At 38.4% G+C, this 22,882-nt stretch overlaps 1 protein-coding gene across 1 annotated transcript in view; it reads left to right on the top strand.

Annotated features, from left to right (window-relative positions):
- The first annotated feature begins 406 nt into the window (after positions 1 to 406).
- Positions 407 to 22,882, top strand: part of PLS3 (plastin 3) — a 76,673-nt gene continuing 54,197 nt past the window's right edge. Inside the window, exon 1 of the mRNA XM_087829458.1 lies at positions 407 to 510. The gene's annotated coding sequence lies outside the window, so the exon portion shown is untranslated. The remainder of the gene's footprint in view (positions 511 to 22,882) is intronic.

Below are 22,882 nucleotides of genomic sequence, written 5' to 3'. Positions count from 1 at the left end.
GAGATTCTCTTCAAGATTTCGGGGAGAAACTGTACCCTCCGTAGACTTAAATAGGGGCTTGGTGGCATTCAAACTCTCGTTCCCGACTTTCCCACCTTTTCATATATTCCATAAGATTTTTTTTAAACCTCTACTCCGAGCCAGGCACTGTGGACTTTTCTAATCTCTTTCTTAGCCAGGGAGAGGGAGAAGCAAGTGCGGGGGCCAGATCTCTGATCGCAGCCGCGGGGTTCCAGTCCCCTTCGCTCCCCGGCGCCCATCCCGGTGGTTATCCTCCCAGCTCCTCACCCAGCTGATGTGACGTGCTCATGGCCCAATCCGCTTCCTGGTTCCCAGGCCGCCTGCAAGCGCCACCCGAACCAATAGCGACGGCTCAGGGGCGGAGGGGCTGGCCGGAGGGGAGGGAGTGCTGGCTTTAGAACCGCAGCCGCAAAGATTCCGAGAGGCAGAAGTTGTCTGAGCGCGTCGGGCGGAGGCAGTCGGGCTAGATCCAGCACCCTGCGACTTCAGGTTAGTGCTCCGTCCGCACGCTAGGGCACCAGGGTAAGGGGTGTGCCTGGGCGTTGGCAGGAGTGGGTCCGGGGAGAGCATCTCCCGGAACCTCAGCAGGGACGTGAATTGCACGAGGGGCGGGGGACAGCGCAGAGAGGGGAGCTGGAAGAATCTCAGTCCCAGCCCTTGAGTGCCAAAGCGATCCTTACCATCCGGGATGGGTGGAAGTGACAGTGTTGCCCACGACCGGCACCCGCCGCCAGCACGCTTTCTGCCCTTCGCTATAGGGAAGGGTCTTTTCCAGTAGTTGCTCTTGACTTGTTGCCAACCTTGAGCTGGAGTCCCTGACGCCAACACTTGCCCTTCTTCCCTTCCGTGGCTGCCGCCCGAAGTGGAAACCGAGCGCCTAACTTCCCTCTGTCGTCCTTCTCCAGCTCCTGCCAACACCCCCCGCCCCCGCCCCGCTCGGGATTCAGGAAATCCCGGAGCCAGCAGCCCGCGACGCCTCTGGCCCCCGCTCGCCCGCCTCGGGTGACCTCCCGGGCTCGAGCCGCCCCGGGACTCTGGGGGACCGTGTCCCCGGGAGGGAACGAGGCTCCTGTGGCCCGCTGTCCGCCTGCTTTCCTTGCCCTTAGCGAGAGCGTCGCGATCGCACCGCGTCTCCCTATGAGTAAGCACTTTCGTCCTTCCAGTAGCCGAACATCTCCCAAGCCATCCGGGCAGTACTTTTCTGTTCTCTCCCCCCCGACTCCCGCCGCCCGTTGGCTTCCTTCACAGCTCCTCTGGCTCTGTAGCCCCGAGCGCGAGGTCGGGACTGAGGCAACCGGGGATCTCTAGGCACGCTCTGGACCGCAGAGCCCTGAAGTCGGTGTGAGGTGGGGTACTATCCCCGACCCCCCATCAGCTGCACTTGCGGGTATTTTCTCCACCCGCAGTCTTTAACCGCTCTAATGAGAGGCTGGGGGACGCCGACTTCCCCCCGCCCAGGCTGCTCGCCTGTCCCAAAGTTGCCTCCGCCGCCGCCGCCTCTGCTACCTCTCTAGTGTGCAGGCGGCTCCGATGGCCTCGCTCCAGAACAGGAGATGATCCCAGCCTGGGAGGTGGAGTGGGGTTAAAGCGGCGTAGGATGCTTCTTGCTCCTCACCTGCAGTGTGTTACATCCCTAGTGCTGCGGAGGGTTGAGCTTAGGTCTAACTGGGCTGGATCAGATAAACGCGATGCTTGGGGTGCCTGGCCTGCTTGGAGGGATGGGGGATGGGGCGGAGAGCCTGGCTGGCCACACTGGAGGTAGAAAACATACGTGAAGTTAAAAACTGAGGTAAGCACTACTCCATTTAACTGGATGTCACAATGTGATTGGAAGCCTAAATTGCATCCTGGAGATGCAATTTACAGTGAATTCCAATGAAGTGGCCAGAGTCCCACACATGCCAGTGGGCATCACGTGCCCCAACTCTCTGATGCCCCTAGGGTAATGGCCACGTGACTTCTTTTGACTTTAAGATTGGAATGTAATGGCTGAAGCCCAATTCCCAAAACTACAGCCTCAAAAAGGAGGAAGGGAGTGTGAACTAGCCAGCCTCTACTCAAGGGAATTCTACTTGGATTTAGATGAGGGGAACAGAGAGGGAATTTAGTGATCAGATTTTATCCAAAATAAAAACAAGAGTTGTTTTTAAAATAAGGGTTTGAGATATGTTTCTGCTGGGACATATATCTCCCCTATGGGCCTTCAGGCTAGTAAAGGCTTTTCTATATTTTAAAAATATCTTACTAATTATTTTCCAGGAAAATTGTTCTTTTATTCATACCCTATTTCACCTCTAAATGATAGATTTGAAGCTATATCCCCTGACATAGTGTTAAAAAAAATAAGGCTTTGTCCATATTCCTGGGTCTGGCCTATATTCTAATTGTAGTGTTCTCTATATTAGGCATCTGTCTGAAGGTGGTGGATCATCTCTTGACTAAAATTAACCATCAGTTAGTTGCCAGGCGGGAGGGGTTTGGGAGACTGGGTGGAATAAGTGAAGGGATTGAGAAGTACAGATTGGTAGTTACAAAATAGTCACAGGGATGTAAAGTACAGCACAGGGAATACAGTCAATAATATTGTAATGACTATGTATGGTGCCAGGTGGGTACTGGAAATATCAGGGGAAAACACTTTGTAAAGAACATATATGATTGTCTAACTACTATGCTGTGCACCTGAAACTAATACAAAATAATATTGAATGTAAACTGTAATTGAAAAATAAAAAATAATAGAAAAAAATTAAATTAACCATCAGTTATTTTTGGTTTGGAATTAATTGGATCAGAAATCAAGCACAAAAACAGTGGACACAAAATTTGACAAGTCGAGTTGGTTGGGTCTTTGCCTGTCAAAAGTTCGGTAGAATAATGAGAGGACACTGAAACAACTCCCATCTTGACCAATACCCGCCCTCGTGGCCCAAGTTATGGTTGCTGTAGGAAGAACGTGGTAGTTTTTGGTGTTCAGATTATATATTGCAGAGTATAGAAATGGGCAGAGGTATCTCTGAGGTCATGAGTTTAAAAGCTTTACTTATTCACAAAAATGGATGCAGCCTTGAAAACAACTAGGGCAGCTAAAAATGAAACTGGGAACATTAAGAGATTTTGGCTTTGTATGCATTAGCCAAAAACCCTTTGTCTGCTGCAGCAACCTCTGATTGACTCCAACACTCCATTTTCCTGCTGTGCTTGGGTTTCTGAGCCTAAAAACTAGAACTACTTTAAAGCACATAGTTCTGACCCCAAGGGCTAGCCTGGGGGCACACATTAGCTGGAAGTGACTTCAATCTGCACCTGAGTTATTGGCATTAACTGAGCTAGTACCTAGCCAGCTGCCTCCCCACCCTCAGTGGAAGTGAGGTAATAATATAATTTTAGATTGAACTTTTTAAATTTTTAATTGGTTGATTTTATTTATTTTATTTTTTTATTGATTGATTTTAAAGACAGAGACATTGATTTGTTGTTCCATTTATTTATACATTCATTGGTTGTTTCTCGTATGTACCCTGACTGAGGCTCAAACCCCGCAACCTTGGTATATAGGGACAATGCTCTAACCAATTGAGCTACACGGCCATGGCTCTAGATTAAACTTCTAATAATTATTTAACCTCAAAAAAGAAGAGTACAACTATCCAACTAGGTTAAAGTGGTAGGGAGATATTTCTTTAAAATATTATTAATTCATGTCAAAACAGGATCATCACTGGGCTCTTAGTCCACAGCATTTCATTGTCTTGGGATGTCTACTCACTAAAAACCGCTGACTACATTGCTGACTTCATTTTTTAGTGGTATGATCTCATGAACCCAGATTTATGATTAAAATTAGGGGATTGTAAGTCTAATTCTTAATTTCTACTGTTAGATCTATCAAGTTATCAACTTCTTTTTCTTGGGACAGGGAGAGCCAAACAAATTATGCTCTACCTGTGACTTAATACAATCAACATGGAAGCCCAAGGTCTCTAGTCTGATGTCATTGCTGAGATTCAATTGCTAAAACTGTGTAGGCTTATAACATTTTGAGTAGAAGAATTAATTATGACTGGTGAATATTATTTGTTTGAAACTAAGTCTCTTCTACAAATGGTTACATGGACATTAGATTTGACCATGACTATTTATACTGGCAGAATGTTAGTATCCAGGGCACTATCAGAAACCAAATAAAATTTTGCTCCTAGGCAAACAGAGTGCCTTTTACTGAAAAGAAGAAGGTAGTTTGGCCATGGTGCTTGAGCACTAAAGTGATTATTTTTGGTGAAACTGACAGGGAAAAGGAAGAAAGTCCATTTGCCATTCATTATTCTGTATTCTGTCTTGGGCATTATTTCTACTTGCCTTTCCAAGGAATTTACTGACATAATATTCCTAGCACATATGATAAATTCATGAATTTGCTATTGTGTTTGATGTAGTGTAATCTAGGTGGAATGTGTATACTAAAATGTTTGTCTTTGCTATTTAGTACAGATTCTAAAAGTAGCTAGTATAAAATTGCAAATGAGCGTCTGTCTATACATGACAATTTGTGTATCTGTTTTTAGAATCATTTTCTACTTGCTCATATGGTAATTTTTCTTTTGGTGAAAAGTAATCCAGAGGGTGGAAAATTTGATCTGTGAAAATAATAAAACTCAGTTTAGAAGAAAACAGCTAGATCATGTTCTAAGTCTGTATAAATTATTCTAAAGAGTGATGTAACATGTAACGTATGCTCGATGTGTTGGAAGTTTCAAAAGCTTTTTGGATACATTACACTGTTGGAAGCTCTTTTAGATACCAGTGGTCACGACTAGCTGTTTTTAGTTATGAGAGAGCTTTGGTTAAAGTTGTGGCTTAGAGATATAAAAAACTGTCTAATCGTGAAATGTCACTCTCAGAAAAAGATCTGATAATACTTGGGCCAACTTGTAGATAGTTACGGAGGTGAGGCAGTTTCAAAATATTCAATATGTTTAATATTGAATTTGCCTTATTTTTAGCACTTGAAAGACAAATATTAGTGAGTATAAAACTACTTTAGGGATGAAAAGCATTGCTGGTTAAGTGAAAATTAAAATCCTAAAGGGGAAGTATGTTGGAATTGGCTTCAGAAGAACTGGATTCTACACATGGCTCTGCCACTGACTCATAGTTTGACCTTGAGAAAGCCACTTAAATTTTTTATATTGATAACTAACATTGAGTACACACATGTGCCAGACACCATGAATTTTCTCATTTATAAAATGAGGGCATGGCTCAAGGTTTTTGGTTTCCTGGGACTTTTTTTTTTTTTCCAAATAGTTATAGTCTGGCTTATTTCAGTTATATTTATCAGTTGATTTTTCAACTTTTAATGCAATATATTGAACCAAGCTAAATACCTTGTTGGCAAATTGATGATCACCACTGGCTTATTCTAGGGCTAATGTTAGCTCTTTAAAATGTAGAGCCACTGTTTATATCATTCCTCAACAAGGATTTTTGGCACATTAAACTTACTGATTTTATATTATGAGAAAGCTTAATTTTTCTTACCAGTCTAGAAATTTGTTTGATAGTAAGGAGGTATTGTTGTTAATTGGGAAAGGCATTGAGTATGGAATCCGAGACCTTTTAGTCCTCTACAGTTTGGACAGATAGCCCATCTTAAGTAAATATTGGAAGTTCTCTGTTCATATCTGGATTTTACTTTGTTAGCCATCTGTTTCCAATCTATGTATTTCACAGGCATGCTGAAAGGATAAGTGAGCTATGTAAGCCTTGGCTCTTCAGCAGACAGGTGCTATATAAATTCAAAGTACTGTAGTAGTATATCATAGAAACACTAGAGCTTTAACAAGAGTTTATCGAAATGGTAGAGTTCTCATCACTTAAGTCTTGCCACATTTTTACTTGTCTGTAAATGTTCTCTAGCCATCCAATTTCACAAGCAAGGGAGAAATAAAGCCAGACATAATATAATGAAAAATAAGAGAAATGGTCGATAACAAGAGAATAAAAACCTATACGTAATACTTTCTTTTCTTTTTTATTCCCTCAGCTGTGCCAAGTGCCCTGTGAAAGCCATTAATGTGGTGGTGGGTTGTTGTTTTTGTGGTTTTTTAAATCCTTCCCAAGTAACTACTGAGGAGTGTTTTGATGTTCATTATTAATCATTACAGAATTTGTTGGCTTATCATACTTTATGCTTAGTTTTGTGATTGCCTGTCATAGGGGTTTTGTTTAAAATTGCTCATGAAAAACCAAGTGTTTCTCCTTATAATTGAGAGGACACCATGCAGGTATGCAAAAGCACATAATGAAGATAATCTGTGTATTTAAGTGACATGCCATCATTAACACACAAAAGTGAGAAGTTAATGTAAATCTTCATTTGAAAAACAAATGTGTTGGGCTAAATGGGTTATTTTCTTCCTTCCTTCCTTCCTTCCTTCCTTCCTTCCTTCCTTCCTTCCTTCCTTCCTTCCTTCCTTCCTTCCTTCCTTCCTTCCTTCCTTCCTTCCTTCCTTCCTTCCTTTCTTTCTTTCTTTCTTTCTTTCTTTCTTTCTTTCTTTCTTTTTCTTTCTTTCTTCTTTCTTAAAGATGGGCCATTTTTATCACCTACCCTCAAATGTATTAACTTGGAATTAATTTTCAATGTTTATTATCATCTTGCCAATTATATGATGGTTCTTTAAGTGTTGTTCTTTTGAGTTATCATGCATTTTTTTCCTTTGGTTAAAATTACGTTTGATGACATTTGTTACAATATCATTTGTAAAGAGATAGTAGTTAATTAAAATGAAGTATAGAGAAGGCCCTGGGTTAAAGGCTTTAAGCTGGTATCATAGGTCTAGTTCTGAAGGGTAGGTTCTTTTTGCTAACTGCTAACAGAAATCTCTCTCTTTTTTTTTTTTTTTTGGAAAGTCTGAGCTCTTATTTCTACCATCTCTGATTTAAAATATTGATAATTATTTTTTGTTATCTTGTAAACCAATCCTTGAAAATATAACTGCCCTGCTGGTGTGGCTCAGCAGTTCAATTTCAACTTCGGTCCCCAGTGGGGGTTGTGCAGGAGGCAACCAATTGATGTTTCTCTCTCATCATTGTTTCTATTTCGCTCTCCCTCTCCTCTCTTCTCTCTGAAATCAATAAACACATTTAAATAAAAAAAAAAGAAAATATAACTGATTATCTTGAGCTGTTATATATATATCTTTATTATAAAGTTTTTACTTTCTATAAAATAAAATTTCTGGGCATAGTAGTGTAGCTTTGAATTTTGATATTGCGTTCTATAGTATATGATCTGATTACATAGTGTACACTTAGATTGACATTTTGTTATTGACACTGAATCATACACTATCTTTCAGAGATGAGTATAATTTTTAAGCTTTTCCCTCTGTATTTCTTAATTTGCTTGCATATTCCCCTTTTGCCATTTCTTACAGGCTTGTTGATATTTTGGGGCTTGTATTTCAGGTCAGGGAGAATTACTATTATAGACTGCAGTGTTTCCTCAGAGATGAAAATGACAGGCAATGGTTCCTGGGGTGTGTTCTATTGCTATAAAAATCAGTGTGTGTGATTTAGTCATCTAAAGGTTACTAAAGTCATCTAAGACACTGGAAAAGTGTCTTAAGTAGTGCATATTTAAGATGTTTTTAAACACTTTACTTTGGATTAAAGAAGTACAAGGTCATTATAAAAATCTTAAAGGAAAACATAAAAGGGTTTATAAAGAAGAAAATTAAAATTACTCAAAATCGTACCACCTAGCACTTTTTTATGTTTTATCTATTTCCTGTGTCAAGAGAAAGTTAGATATTTTTACAACTGGGATCATATGGTATATACAGTTTGTATCCCATTCTTTCACTTACTGCATTCTGAACATATTTTCATGTGATCAAATATTTTTGAAAACGTTTAAAATCACTGAATGGTAGTCTATATAATGGATATTTCATAACCTGTTTTACCAATTCCAGGTTGTTGGAAGTTTATGTTATTTTCGTATCTTATAGAAAGAGCTTCAGGGAACTTCCTTGGGCAAGAACTATTTTGCAACTGATTATTTCTTAGAAATAAATGCATAGACGAGACATTGCGAGGAGTTTTGTTTTTAAAAATGAATTCCTTTGACAATCCTTGAAATTTAAACATTGACTTAAGCAAAAAGAGCCTTAATTGCAAACAGTGACAATCAAGAAAAAGAAAGAGAGAGGGAGGGAAGGAGGGAGGGAGGGAGGGAGGGAGGGAGGGAGGGAGGGAGGGAGGGAGGGAGGGAGGAAGGAAGGAAGGAAGGAAGGAAGGAAGGAAGGAAGGAAGGAAGGAAGGAAGGAAGGAAGGAAGGAAGGGAGATCTTTATATAGCATATCGTACTTGACTGAACTGGACCTGGTTAAGGTAAAGTATATGTCTTGGAAATATTTTGGTTTCCTCTGATCTAGCGAACAGGTGTAGAGCAGGATAAAGTGGAATCTTGTGCGATACACAATCATAGGAAGTTCTATTTTTGAAACAGAACTCTTAGTGGAGGGAGACAGGTTTGCTTTTAAGTCACCTGTAGATTTCAAATTGCTATGAAACTCTGTGCAAGTATAAACCTTCAGTATTCTACAGAAACTTTTAATCCTGGCATTGGTAAAATGGCCATTTGTTGATAGGATTCTTTAATCTCAGGTTTATTGGTCTCTTAAATTACATTATGTCACTTAATAAACTCAAAATTTTATATTTCATCCAGGTTGCTTAAATAATATTACTAATCAGAGATTCAGTTGTGGTATGAATTCTGATGTTGCCACTTACTTTGTGCCTGGTTTCAGTATGTGGTGAGTCCTGAAATTACAAACACTTGACTGAAATCTTTTGTATATTTCAGTGGCTCCTTGTACACTGCATATGCCTCTCTAGATGTATCCCGTGCAGCTTCACAGACCCTGCCCTGATGTTTGCCTCCTCTCCCTGCCCCCCCACCAGTTCGCCAGTCTCACTAAGGACCATGTTGGAATGTTTGTTTGACCTGACAACTCTCCACCTCCCTTTTTCTTCTCAGATGGATCGTGTACATGCTATGTTTCATAGTTAGAATGGATTTTAGCATAAAATGGCTTTGTTATTTTATATCTCTGTGACATTTCAGAAGTTCTATAAGTCCTCCAAACCTCAATTTCTCCATCTATTAAATGGGGATATTTGCATTGTGGGCCTTTTAATCAAATGAGAACATTTATAAAGAAACTAGCACATAGTAGGTACTTAAGAAATGTTCCTATTTACAAGTCAGTTAATGTTGCCTTAGATATGATCTTTGTCAGGTATGTACACCTATCTACCTACCTCTTCATTTTTCTCTAATTCAAACCCTTTTTCCTAAGTATCACCACTCAAGATAGATAAGAACGTTTATTTTTTCTGTTTTATTTAATGGCACAGTGAAAATATTGCTTTCAATTGCTTTTCATTGTGAATGTGAAGGATATTTAACAAAGTTCCAGGTTGGCTTACCTCAGAAACCTGTTTACCATTTAATTTATTCTTTTGTGCTATCCAAGAGTATAAAGAACTGGCCCTCAAAGGAAAATTGGAAATATGACTCTTTAAATACATTACAGACACCATTATAAGTTCACTGCCACTAGCTGATATAGCTTAGATCAGGATGGAAAGTAATAGGTAATGTTGATGCCTGGTTTTGTGGGGATCAGTGTTTCTACAATAGTAGAAATTGTAGAAAGGTGAATGTTAGAAAGTTTACCTTTGAAAAAATAGGAGAAAAGAAAAAATAAATTAGTGAAAATATAAAACACTGGGGATGAAAGAAGGTTATAAATTAAATTAATAGCTTTCCAAGATGACATGTAGCCTTTAGAAATGGGTGAGTCCAAAACATATTAATCTTAAATTTATGATGCCCATTATTTCTTCCAGTGGAAGTTTTCAAAGGGATAAACCAGGAAATGATAAAGGCCATTGACACATTCAACAAATATTTCAAGCCATTTGTGGGTTTCCGGTTTAAAGCTACAGTGAAATCATTTTTGCAAGTGTTTATGAATAATTAAATTTTTATTTATTTTTTGTTTTATGATAAATAAAAACAAATATAGCCAAATTATCTTTAAGTATAGATAACAAAAAAGTAATATTGACAGATTTACATGTTTAAAAATATGAGCCAACCCATGCATTTGGTATCTTACCCTAAATTGAAATGTTCCAGCATTAGTTGGACCTCTGTGGGGGGGAAAAAAACACTTAAGCCCTGGCCAGTGGTTCAGTGGTTGGAGCGTCATCCAGTGCACCAAAGGGTCGTGGGTTTGATTCCCAGTCAGGGATCCTACCTGGGTTGCGGGTTTGATCCTTGGTGGGAGCACATATGTGAGGCAACCAATTGATATTTCTCACATCCATGACTCTCTGTCTCTCTCCCTCTCCTTCTCCCTCTCCCTCTGCCTCTCCCTTCTTTCCTTTCCTCTCGAGAATCAATGAAAAACATATGGGAGGATTAAAAAACAAACAAACAAACTAGAATATTCATAGGAGCTACCAGAAGGGGGGAAACTTCCCTAATCACAGAAACTTTCTGTAAAGCCAAGGAGAAGGTTGATATGTCAAGTACCTTAAAATATGTATTATGTAAAAGAAGGCTTATAAGCCATTTATAAATAACTGTAAAACTCAGGAAACCTTTAAAATGATCACAAAGTTCTCAGGTATATATTAAGATAGTACAAACTACAAATGGAGTAATAGTTATCCAAGGATACTAACACACACAATACCTTAATTAGTCTTTTTGTGGAATGGTTTCATCATTCATTAAACTACATAAAAATTTAATGAAGGCAGTTAGGTGCTAGAGCTACAAAGATCCATAAGATACTTCTGCAGTCTAGTAAAAGAGAAAAACACAAAAGTAATGTTTGATTTCATGAAACCTAGAAATATCCTCATATGTAGAAAATGAACTTAAATATGGCCTCTTTTCTTAACATAAAATAATTTCTAAATTTAAGCCTTGTGCCAACAAAGACATTCATTTATAACCCAATATAATCAAATCTAAACTAAGAACAAATCAAATTTAAACATTGTTATTTCTTTGCAATAATTATTGCATCCTAAAAAAGTGCCCACGATGAGTTAATTTTACTTAAATAGAACATTGCTCAGCCTATAAATGAAGGTCAGCAGACACCAGTGTCTTGGAATAAAATAGCCCTTTGGCAAGAAAATGAGCCACACCCCATTTAGTTTTTACAAAAATAAAATTCTTTCCAAATTGTAGATGTTGTGTTCAGCATGTACTTCTACAGTAGTTGGTTCTGTGGCTGTGGAAATAGCCATGTATGCAGAAGCCCTAAAAAACAGTGATTCACTGTTAACTTGTATATGCAGCTCTCATACATTCTGTAGTATCGTATTCTGTTGTTTTGTCCGACTCACGGATAATAGCAAGTAACTACAGGTGTGGCAGATACCTTAATCTCCTGCCTTGACCTCCTTGAATGTTTCAGGATTTAAAATGAGCAGGAAAACCCAGGATTCCAAATCTGATCATTGTTTCACTTTGGTGGGAGAGAATCAAATGAATGTACTATGCTCCGATGTACTATGTCTGCTATACTATATGGTTTTCTTCAAAGGCAATAGTACTATATTCCTGCCACGTACCATAGAGAGAGATGTGCTTATAGGGGGAAAGGAAAAATAAACCCTGAGGGGAGGCCCCATTCTCCTGGTTCTTTCACAGCACACCTGACACAGGACAGGTCTCCCTATTCCATTTGAAAGACTGAAAAATAAATGGCCATGAATAGTTTTTGCTGAATAATGTTTCATTCTTTTCTATGGATGAATAATATTCCACTGTGTAAAGTTTAAATTGTGAAATCCTAATCAGCAAATCATTTGTAAGTCACCTTGAATACAATACATAATGATGCAAACCTATCAGAAGACTAAGCAAGTGGCTTCCTTGGATATCTTTTGCCTTTCATTATTTTAAAAGGATGGTCAGGAGTAAATGTTATGAGTTATACTTTCATTGTAAAAAGTGATTGACTTTAGAGTTAAAGAGGAAATTGGGACATAGTAATGCTTTTTCACTTAAAAATTTTAAAATTTTAATTTATTTTCCATTTTTTATTCTCAATTACAGTTGACATTCAACATTGTATTAGTTTCAGCTGTACAACATAGTGATTAGACATTTATATAACTTACAAAGTGATACATACAACTTGCACCCACCTGATGCCATGTATAGTTGGTATAATATTACTGACTATATTCCCCAAACTGTATTTTACATACCCATAACTAATTTGTACTTCTTAATCCCTTCACGGTTTTCACCCAGCTACCCAAGCTCCCTCCCATCTGGCAACCATCAATTAGTTCTCTGTATCTATGAGTTTACTTCTGTCTTGTTTGTTTGTTTTGTTTTTTGTTTTTTATTTGTTTGTTTTGTTTTTTAGACTCCACATATAAGTGAAATCATGTGGTATTAGTCTTTCTCTGTCTGACTAATTTCATTTAGCATAATACCTGTTAGGTTCATCAGTGCTGTCACAAATGGTAAGATTACATTCTTTGTTATGGCCAAGTAATACTCTATTGTATATATGAACCACTTTATCTATTCCTCTTTCAATTGGAGCATTTAATCTATTTACATTTAAAGTAATTTTTATTTTATTTTATTGTTGTTTAAAATATTACAGATGTCCCTTTTTCTCCCCAATGACCCGTTCCACCCCGTTCCTTCCCCCTCCCCAGTCCCTCTCCCCACCATTGTCCATGTCCTTGGGTTGTGTATATATGCACATAAATTCTTTGGTTACTCTCTCCCCCTCCACCCACCCGCCCTCCTCCATCCCTCTGACATTCGTCAGTCTGATCCATGCTTCCATGTCACTGAGTCTATTTTGTTCATTATCTTATTATGTACTTTAGATTCCACATATAAGTGAGATCATGTGATGTTTGTCTTTTGCTGCCTGACTTATTTCACTTAGCATAATATTCTCCAGGTCCATCCATGCTGTCCCAAAGGGTACGAGATCCTTCTTCTTTACAGCTGCATAGTATTCCATGATGTAAATGTCCCACAGCTTTTTTATCCACTCATCTACTGATGGGCACTTGGGCTGTTTCCAGATCTTAGCTATTGTAAATTGTGCTGCTATGAACATCGGGGTGCATATATTCTTTCTGGTTGGTGTTTCAGGGTTCTTAGGATATATTCCTAGAAGTGAGATCACTGGGTCAAAAGGCAGCTCCATTTTTAATTTTTTGAGGAACCTCCATACTGCTTTCCACAGTGGCTGCCCCAGTCTGCATTCCCACCAGCAGTGCACTAGGGTTCCCCTTTCTCTACACCCTCACCAGCACATGTCCTATGTTGATTTGTTAATGGCTGCCATTCTGACAGGTGTGAAGATGGTTATGTAGTTATTGTCATTTTGTTGTTTTCTGACTGTTTTTATAGTTCTCTGTTACTTTCTTATCCTCTTGCTCTCTTGTATGTTGTTGACTTTCTATAGTGTTGTGCTTCAATTCCTTTCTCTTTATTTCTTGTATATCTCTTGCATATTTTTAGTTTGTGGTTACCATGTGCTTCATATATACCAACCTATGTTTATAGCAGTCTATTTTAAGTTGATGGTTGCTTAAGTTTGAACACATTCTATAATCACTACTGTTTTTACTCACCCCTCCTTATATTTTTGTCATTGTTTTTCTCTTCTTTTGTGTGTGCATGTGTGTTTGTGTGTATCCCTTAATTTCCTGTTGTAATTACACATGATCTTCCTACTTTTGCCTTTTAATCTTTGTACTAGCTTTAGTGTTGGTTGATCCACTGCTTTTATTATGTGTTTGCCTTTGTCAGTGAAAATATTTTTCTTTGCAATATTTTCTTATTAAGATTTGTTTCTTCTTTAAAAAGTCCCTTTAACATTTCTCGTTATACTGGTTTAGTGGTAATGAACTGCTTCAGCTTTTTCTTATCAGGGAAGCTCTTTATCTGTCCTTTGATTCTAAACGATAGCCTTGCTGGATAGAGTAGTCTTGGTTGTATGTCCTTGCTTTTCATCACTTTGAGTATTTTATGTCAATTCCTTCCAGCATAGGAAGTTTCTGTTGAGAAATCAGCTGACAGTCCTATGTGAGCTCCCTTGTAGATAACTAACCGCTTTTCTTTTGCTTTTTAAAGATTCTCCCTTTGTCTTTAACCTTTGGCATTTAAAATATGATGTGTCTTGGTGTGGGCCTCTTTGGGTTCATCTTTTTTGGAACTCTGCATTTCCTGGATTTGTATGTCTATTTCCTTCCCCAGGTTAGGGAAGTTTTCCAGTCATTATTTCCTCAAATAGGTTTTCAATTCCTTGTTATCTTCTACTTCAGGCACCCCATGATACAAATGGTGTTATGTTTGATGTTGTCCCAGAGGTCCTTTAAACTATCCTATTTTTTAAATTTCTTTTTTTCTGTTCCAATTGGGTGTTTTTGTTACCTTGTCTTCCAAATCCTGGTTTGATACTCTCCTTCGTATCTGCTGCTGATTCCATCTAATGTGTTCATTTCAGTTATTGTGTTCTTCATTTCTGACTGGTTCTTTTTCATGGATTTTATCTCCTTTTTAATGTTAACTATCTCTGTTGAAGTTCTCACTGAGATAACCTCTTCTTCCCCTAAATTCATTGAGCATCCTTATAACCAGTGTTTTGAACTCTGCATCTGGTAGATTGCTTGCTTCCATTTTGTTCAGTTTCTTTTCTGGAGTTTTATCCTGTTCTTTAATTTGGGACATATTTCTTTGTTTTCTCATTTTAGGTCTTTGTTTGTATGTATTAGGTAGATCTGCTATGTCTCCCAGTCTTGGCAGAGTCGCCTTATGTAATAGGTGTCCTGTGGGGTCCAGGGATGCAGTCTCCCTGGTCACCTGAGCTGTGTGGTCGAGGGGTGTCCATTTTGTGGGTTGTGTGTACCCTCCTGTTGTAGCTGAGCCTTGATTGCTATTGACATGTCAGTGGGTGGGATTGACCCTCAGGCTGACTGGCTGCAAGGACTGGCCATAACTTCAACAGAAAAGCTGTTTTGTGGGGGCTGACCTCACAGAGGGGGATTTGTTTCAGTGGGACTCAGGTGCTTGCCCAGTTGACCCTTTGAGTGTGTCATTTGTGGTGCTAATTGGAAAGTGCTCTGTTGTGGTCTGAAGTCAGCCACCTGGTGTGTTGGTTTTGGGGCCTCTTGGGAGGGACTCTAGTGCAAGCCAAGATCAGTTGCTGCCTGTGTCCAGCCTGGTGCCACTTAGTAGGAGCTAGAAAGTGATCTTTGGTTGGTTGCTGCTCATGCAGGGCTTGGAGGCACTTGAGAATGGTTATGTTGTGAGCCAAGGCCAGCTCCCACTAGTTCCAGGCTTGGGGCATCTTAGCAAGAAGTATGGAGCATGCATGGCATGCTGCTGCTTCTTTGGGGTTTGTGGAACTTTGAGAGATTTTAAGAATGTCCGCAGCATGGGCCCAAGCTAGCCCCTTGTGTGGGTTAGCCATCGAAAGATGTCCTGACCTTACACACGTAATTGGGTGGGTCTGGGTTTCAGAGATCACTAGGGCGGGGCAAGAGCTGTGTTAACTGGGTTAATGGAGACTCAGATATAGTGCCTGCCTGGGCCTGCAGGGTGTGGTGGCAGTTAGGGTGGGGGGAACTCAACAAGGGAACGATGACATCTTGGGCACAGGAGAGAGCTTGCCCTCCAACCCTCACCCTGAAGCCAGACAATTCAGTTCTTCCTTGTATGCCTCTGGTATCTTTTGAGCTGCTGTCCCTTCACTAGAGCTCAGGGCGAGTGTTTGTGAGCAAGTGAGTCTGTGTGCAGGCCCTTTAAGAAGATGCCTGGGTCTGCAGCAGCCCCCTGTCTCACTCAAACTGAGTCCCTGCTGATTTTTACAGCCAACTGTTTTGGGGACTCCTTTTCTCCCACTGGTGCTCTGGGCTTGGGAGCCTGGTATGGTGCTGGGACCCCTCACTCTTCAGTGGGGACCTGTGAAGCCGAGATATCCCTCCCAACTCTTAACTGCCACACGTAACTGTGAGACCAGCCTATTTCACCTCCTTGCTCCTCCTACCAGTCTTGATGTGGCTTCTTCTTTATATCCTTAGTTATAGGAGTTCTATTCAGCTAGTCTTCAGGTGTCTCAAGGATGGTTCTGTAATTTAGTTGTAATTTTACTGTAGTTGTGGAAGGAGGTGAGCACAGCATTTACCTACTTTGCCATCTTAACTGGAAGCCCTCTTTTTCACATTTTAAAGCAGTTTTATTGAGATATAATCCACATTCCATATCACCCATGTAAAGTGTACAATTTAGTGGATTTATTATATTCACAGATATGGCCAACCATCCCCAGAGTCGATTTTCAAACATTTTCATCACCTCAGAAAGAAACCTGATACTCTTGAGCTATCACTCTCTCCAGCCCCCTACCTTCTCAGCTCTAGATAACTACTAATCTACTTTCTGTCTATAGATTTAACAATTCTGGACTTTCATATGAATGTGCCATATAGTATGTGGTCTTTAGTGTCTGGCTTCTTTCACTTAGCATAATGTTTTCAAGGCTCATTCACATTATGGCATGTATCAATACTTTATTCCTTTTTGTGGCTCAATAATATTTCATTGTATGGATATACTATGTTTGTTTATCCATTTACTCATTGATAGACACTTGTGTTGTTTCCACTTTTTGGCTATTATGAATAATGGGAGATGTTAATATTAAATGTTTAACTGCAGGCCAGCTAATGAATTAGAGGTGATACTGACAAGATAATGGCTTATTTATCACTATTCTGCTATTAATGTAAATCCTTGTTTTGATTGACTGTGAGCCATATTGATTTCTACATTTAAGTATAGCTGGTTTTTCTTGTTTCCTGATGCTTACTAGCTTCTCATCTTCAACTTGGTCCCAGTACCTTTGTCGCTAGTAGTATTTTTTTTTTTAATGTATCTTCATTGATTTTAGAGAGAGGAAGGGAGAGGGAGAGAGAGAGTTGAAACATCAGTGATGAGAGAGTTGTCATTGATCGGCTGCCTCCTGCACACCCCCAACCAGGGATCAAGCCCGCAACCTGGGCATGTGCCCTGACTGGGAGTCAAACCACAATCCCCCGGATCCTAGGTTGATGCTCAACTGCTGAGCCACACCTGGCCAAGCCCTAGTAGTATTTTTATTTGAATACAAACTTCTTTGTTTAAACACATTTACTGAACACTTACTCTAAGAAGCAAAGGTAAGCAGGATTAAGTTCAGAAGTAAATGATAACTTCTTTTAAACACAATGGTTTTACTCAATCTAAAGCATTATTGAACACATCTAATATTTCTTTCTAAATTTTACTTTTGAAATATGAAATACATGCACAGAACAAAATTGAAAAGGTCTAAAGACCATTAAAGAAAATAAGCCTCCTGCCCTTGACCCCAGTCCTTCACTTCCCTCCCCAGAAGGTGACCATTAGAACTAGCTTCTTGTGTATCCATTCAGAAATGATATTGAATACATTTAACACTTGACATTTTCAGAAGAGTTTGGTGTGGCATTAATTTTGAAAGAGTCTTTACCTTTTGACTTTTTAGAGATTATCAAAAGATGGTAAAGAGAATCACACCTTCAGCCCTGGCTAGTGTGGCTCGATTGGTTGGAGCATCATCCTGTGCACTGAAGTATCTCAGGTTCAATTACCAGTCAGGGTACATACCCAGGTTGGGGTTCATCCCCAGTCAGGGTGCCTACAGGAGGCAACTAATGGATGTTTCTCACATCAATGTCCTCTCTCTCTCTCTCTCTCTCTCTGTCTTTCTCTCTCTCCCTCTCTCCTTCTCCCTCCCCATTCCTCTCTCTCTAAAAATCAATAAAAGCATGCCCTCAGGTAAGGATTAAAAATATATATGTATGTTTCAGTTCACGGCTTTTCTTTCAAGCACCCTTGACCCCAGATTCACCTGCATGGCATTGGGTCAAAATAGCTAATGACACCTAGAACCCAACTCTGCCATTACCTTCCGAATTCATGCACAGAGATTTTCCTGGCCCCAGTCTTTTTGCCCTTATGGGTAGGTAGTTCGTACCTTACAGGCCCATTAGGAAAGGAAAAGGTAAGCTTCTCTGAGCTTCTCTGAGAGAGGAGGGCTGTAGTTCAGTCAAGAAAAAATGTAATTTCTGGGAGACCCTAATTAGAACTTCCTATATAATTACTTAATTCATTTAATAGGAATTCATTTAATAGGCTTGTATTAGTTATCAACAGTATGCCAGGCACTGGTATCACTAAGGTAAATGAAACAATGTATCATCATTTGAAGAGCTGAGTCTAATCTAGCCACTAATGATTTTGTTTTTGTTTTAATTTTTATTTATTGATTTTTAGAGAGAAAGAGGAAAGGAGAGAGAGAAACATCATTTTGTTGTTTCACTTATTTATGCATTCATTAGTTGCTCCTTGTATGTGCCCCAACTGGGGATCAAACCTGCAACCTTGGCGTATCAGGACAATGCTCTAACCAACTGAATTACCTGGCTAGGGCTTAACCACTAATGTTTTACAAATGAGGCAAAAGAAATCTAATTGATTTTGATTTGCCTTAGCACACAGTGGTGGAAGACAGTGGTAGAGGACAGGGTCTCCTGATACCTGATCCATCACTTTTCTCAGCATAAATTTAAACACCACCTCTAGGGTTCAACTTTAATAGGAATACTTTTTCTTCCCCAAATCAACTGATACTGACTGGTGCTTTCTTTCAGATGCTAACAAAATGGCAGATGCCATGTTATTAAAGTTGACATGGACTCTCTTAAATTCACTTCACCTGTAACTTAAGCAGCTTCCAGCTCTTCCATAGCTAATGGAAATTCATTAGCAATATAGCTTTGCAGTGGTAAATTATTTTTCTAGGTCATATCTTTAATCCCAAGTACTCCTTCACAAAACTGCAGTCCTAATTATTGATCTTAAAGTTTCCTATGTTGTAGTGCATCCAAAAGATTCTGAAAACTCTAATTCCAATACAGTATATTGGGTATACATTATAGGATTTCTCACTTTTGGTTTCTTCCAAACTGGATTTTATCAGTCTTGTAGAGCCAGTGTTTATATTACTTATCACCATGAAAAAAATTTCCATTTCATTCATTTATTCATTCACTTACTCAAATATGTACTGAGTGCCTACTATAGGTCAGGTACTATTCCAGGCATTGGGGTTATACCTGTGACTGAAAAAAACAAAAATTTCACCCTCATGAAGTTTACATCCTACTAGAGGGAAATAGAAAGTAAACAGTGATATAATACACTCAATGTTAATGTGTTATGGAGAAAATTAAAAGATTGAAAGAATAAGGAATGGGAAGAAGGGCGTTGTCATTTCAAATCATGTGATTACAGAAGATTTCACTGAGAGGGAATTATATGAGGCAAGACATGAAGGAGATCAAAGAGTGAGCCATGTGAATAACTAGAGAGAAGTATCACTTAAACAAGTAAAATATATTTCTAATAACAAATACCCAAATTGTCATGCATTGATGGGTTTTAGCTCTGCAATTCTCCTTTATATCAGCTTTTTATTTTGGTATTGAACAGAAAGAAATACGTTTTACCCAGATCAAATATTCTAGTGGAGTCATGTCGGGGGGGGGGGGGGGTCAGGTGCGGGGTGGAGGGGATCAATGGGAAAAAAGAGGGACATCTGTAATACTTTCAACAATAAAGAGAAATTTTTAAAAAGCCACACATCAAAATAATAATAATAATAATGGAATACAAATAAAGTTAAAAAATAATGTTTTGAAAAAGATTAATGGGAATAATGTTTAAAATTGAACATGGAGTTAATGCAAGTAGCTTTGCTTCCCTTTTCCCTATTAACTGAATTGTAGTATATTCTGTATTTAATTCCAAATTACATTTTTAGTTAAACTTATTTTGTGATAATCATAGACACATTACTTGTCAGAAATGACAGAGGTCCTGGGTACCTTTTACCCAGTTTCCCTCAATGGTAACCTTTTGCAAAATTATAGTACGCTATCAAAATCAAGATATTGACATTGATACAGTCAAGATGCAGAAGAGTTCCATCACCACTAGAATCTTTTTTGTTACCCTTTTATAACAAGCACTGGGTTCCTCCTAACTGGAAACCACTGGTCTGTTCACCATTTGTATGATTTTGTCAGTTCAGAAATATTATATAATTGGAATAATAGAATATGTAACTTTTTGGGATTGGCTTTTTTTACTCAACATAATTTGCTGGAGATTCATCTAAGTTGTGTATGTCAATATCTTCCTCCTTTTTATTGCTGAGTAGTATTCCATGGTGTAGATATACCACAGTTTATTTAACCATTCACCCATTGAAGGATATCTGGGTTGTTTCCAGTTTGGGCTATTAAAAATAAAGCTGCTGTAAACATTTGTGTACAGGTTTTTGTGTGACTGTAAGTTTTCATTTCTCTGGGACTAATGCCCGAAGAGTACAATTGCTGAGTTGTATGCAAGTTTCATGTTTAGTTTTATAAGAAACTGCCAAAATGTTTTTCCACAGTAACTGTACCATTTAATCTCCCACCAACAATGTAGGAGTGGTCCAGTTTTTCCCCATCCTTGTCAGCATTTGGTATTGTCATTGTTTTTTTCTTTAACCATTCTGATAACTGTGTAGTGATATCTCATTTGGTTTCGTTTTGCATTTCCAATGCTTAATGATGTTGAACATCTTTTCATGTGTTTATTTCCCATCTCTATATCCTCTTTGGTGAAATATGTTTTCATATCTTTTGCCTATTTTCTAATTTGATTTTTTTAATGTTGAGTTTTGAGAGGTCTTTATATATTCTAGATAATAATCTTTTGTCAAATATGTGGTATGCAGCTATTTTCTTCTACTCTGTAGATTGTCTTTTGATCCTCTGAACAAGAACTTTTGCAGAACAAATGTATTTGTTTTGACTAGGCCAAATTTATTATTATTTCCTTTTTTGGATTGTCTTTTTGGTGTCATGTCTAAGACTTCTTCACCAAACCTGGTTCCTGAAGAATTTCTCAAAAATTTCTTCAAAAGTTTTATGGTGTTATGTTTCACATTTAAGTCTGCAACCTATTTTTGAGTTTATTTTTGTGTAAAGGTGTGAAGTTTAGGTTAAATTATTTTTTTCCTTATGGTTGTCCAATTGTTTTAGCACCATTCCTCCACTAACGTGCTTTTGCATCCTTGTCAAAAAGCAGTTGAGCATATTTGTGTAGGTCAGTTTCTGGCTTCTCTCATCTGTTCCATTGTTCTATGGCTATTGCTCTGCCAATACCACACTGTTTTGATTGCTGTAGCTACGAGTGATTCCACCCAATTTATTTTTCATTATGTGGGGTGTCCCAAAAATGTATACACACACTTTGAATAATTATAAAGGCAGTGTTTATTAAAATATATTTCATTTTCAAAATTGAGCTATCAGCTGTTAAAGTTTGTATACATTTTTTTGGGACAACCCTGTGTTTTACCTGTTCTGGGACCTGTTTTTCCCCGCACATAAAATTTTTGGAATAAACTACTCTATGACTACAAAAACCTGTGCCAAGATATTGATAGGAATTGTATTAATAAATTAGAATGTTGAGATTGCATATATAATATTAATTAAGTTAATATGGTAATTCCATTTAGTAAGGCCATTTTCTTTCTTCTGTAGTTTCATGGTGGGTCGTATTTTCTAAAGTTGTGCCTATTTTATGATTTTTTAAAGTTTATCTTTATTGTTGAAAGTATTACAGATGTCCCCTTTTTCCCCCATTGCCCCCTTCCACCCTGTACCACCCCAAGCCTTCCCCACACTATTGTCTGTGTCCATGGGTTATGCATATATCCATATAAATTTTTATGGATTCTTAATCTCTCCCCACCCACCTACTCACCCCCCCTCCCTCTGAGATTCCTCAGTCTGTCTAAATCATTGAACGAATATTAACTGGTCATTTCTCTTCAGCTACAACTTGATGTCTTTTTTAACTGCCAAAATTGAAGCTTTTTTCCCTAAAGGAAAAACACATTCTTGATTTGTGTATATAACTTTCAAGTTCTAAATTATTTATCTGTTTGTGAATTTAACATTTTTTGAAGGGTTACTTCTAGAGTGCTTTTAAGACCACCCATTAGATTTTTATTTACCAGATAACTAAACCTATTGTTCTGCCTTAAGGACAGTATGTTTTACCTCTTCTGTTGTCTCAAACAAATGCATTTTCCCAAATAGCAAAATAGAATATGCTGCCAGCATTGGGATTTAGGGTATTGGAGTTTGGTATGCATTTGGTATTGATGAATAGTAGATCAAAGTTTTTAAATTAAAATTTTTCTGTATTCTCATGCTTTGATTATGTGAAATATTTTTATGGACACAGAAAATAGACAGGGAAGGGGTGGGGTGGGAGATGGGTGGAGGGGGGGAAATAGGGGACATCTGTAATACTCTAAGCAATAAAATAATTTTTTTAAAAAAAAAGAAATGCAGAAAAAAATTGCAAAAAAAATCTGGTGAAGCTCTTAATTTAAAAAGGACTCTTGGAAACTATTAAGTGTAAAAAAAGAAAAAAAAGAAAAAGGAACCATTTAATGATTCAGGGTTAAGGCACCAAAAAACACCTTTTGGCTCTTTTTCCTAGCCTGCTTTATAAATTAGCTTTTATTGCTTTACTAAAGAATAGGATGGGGCAAAAGTAGGTTGACAGTTGTTCGTATGGAAAATAATACAATAATTAATAAATAGTAACACAAGAATAAACTTTTGA

This window comes from Miniopterus natalensis, chromosome X (genome assembly GCF_054644295.1).
Source record: "Miniopterus natalensis isolate mMinNat1 chromosome X, mMinNat1.hap1, whole genome shotgun sequence".
Taxonomy (NCBI): Eukaryota; Metazoa; Chordata; class Mammalia; order Chiroptera; family Miniopteridae; genus Miniopterus; species Miniopterus natalensis.
This window is presented reverse-complemented; position numbering and strand designations above follow the sequence as displayed.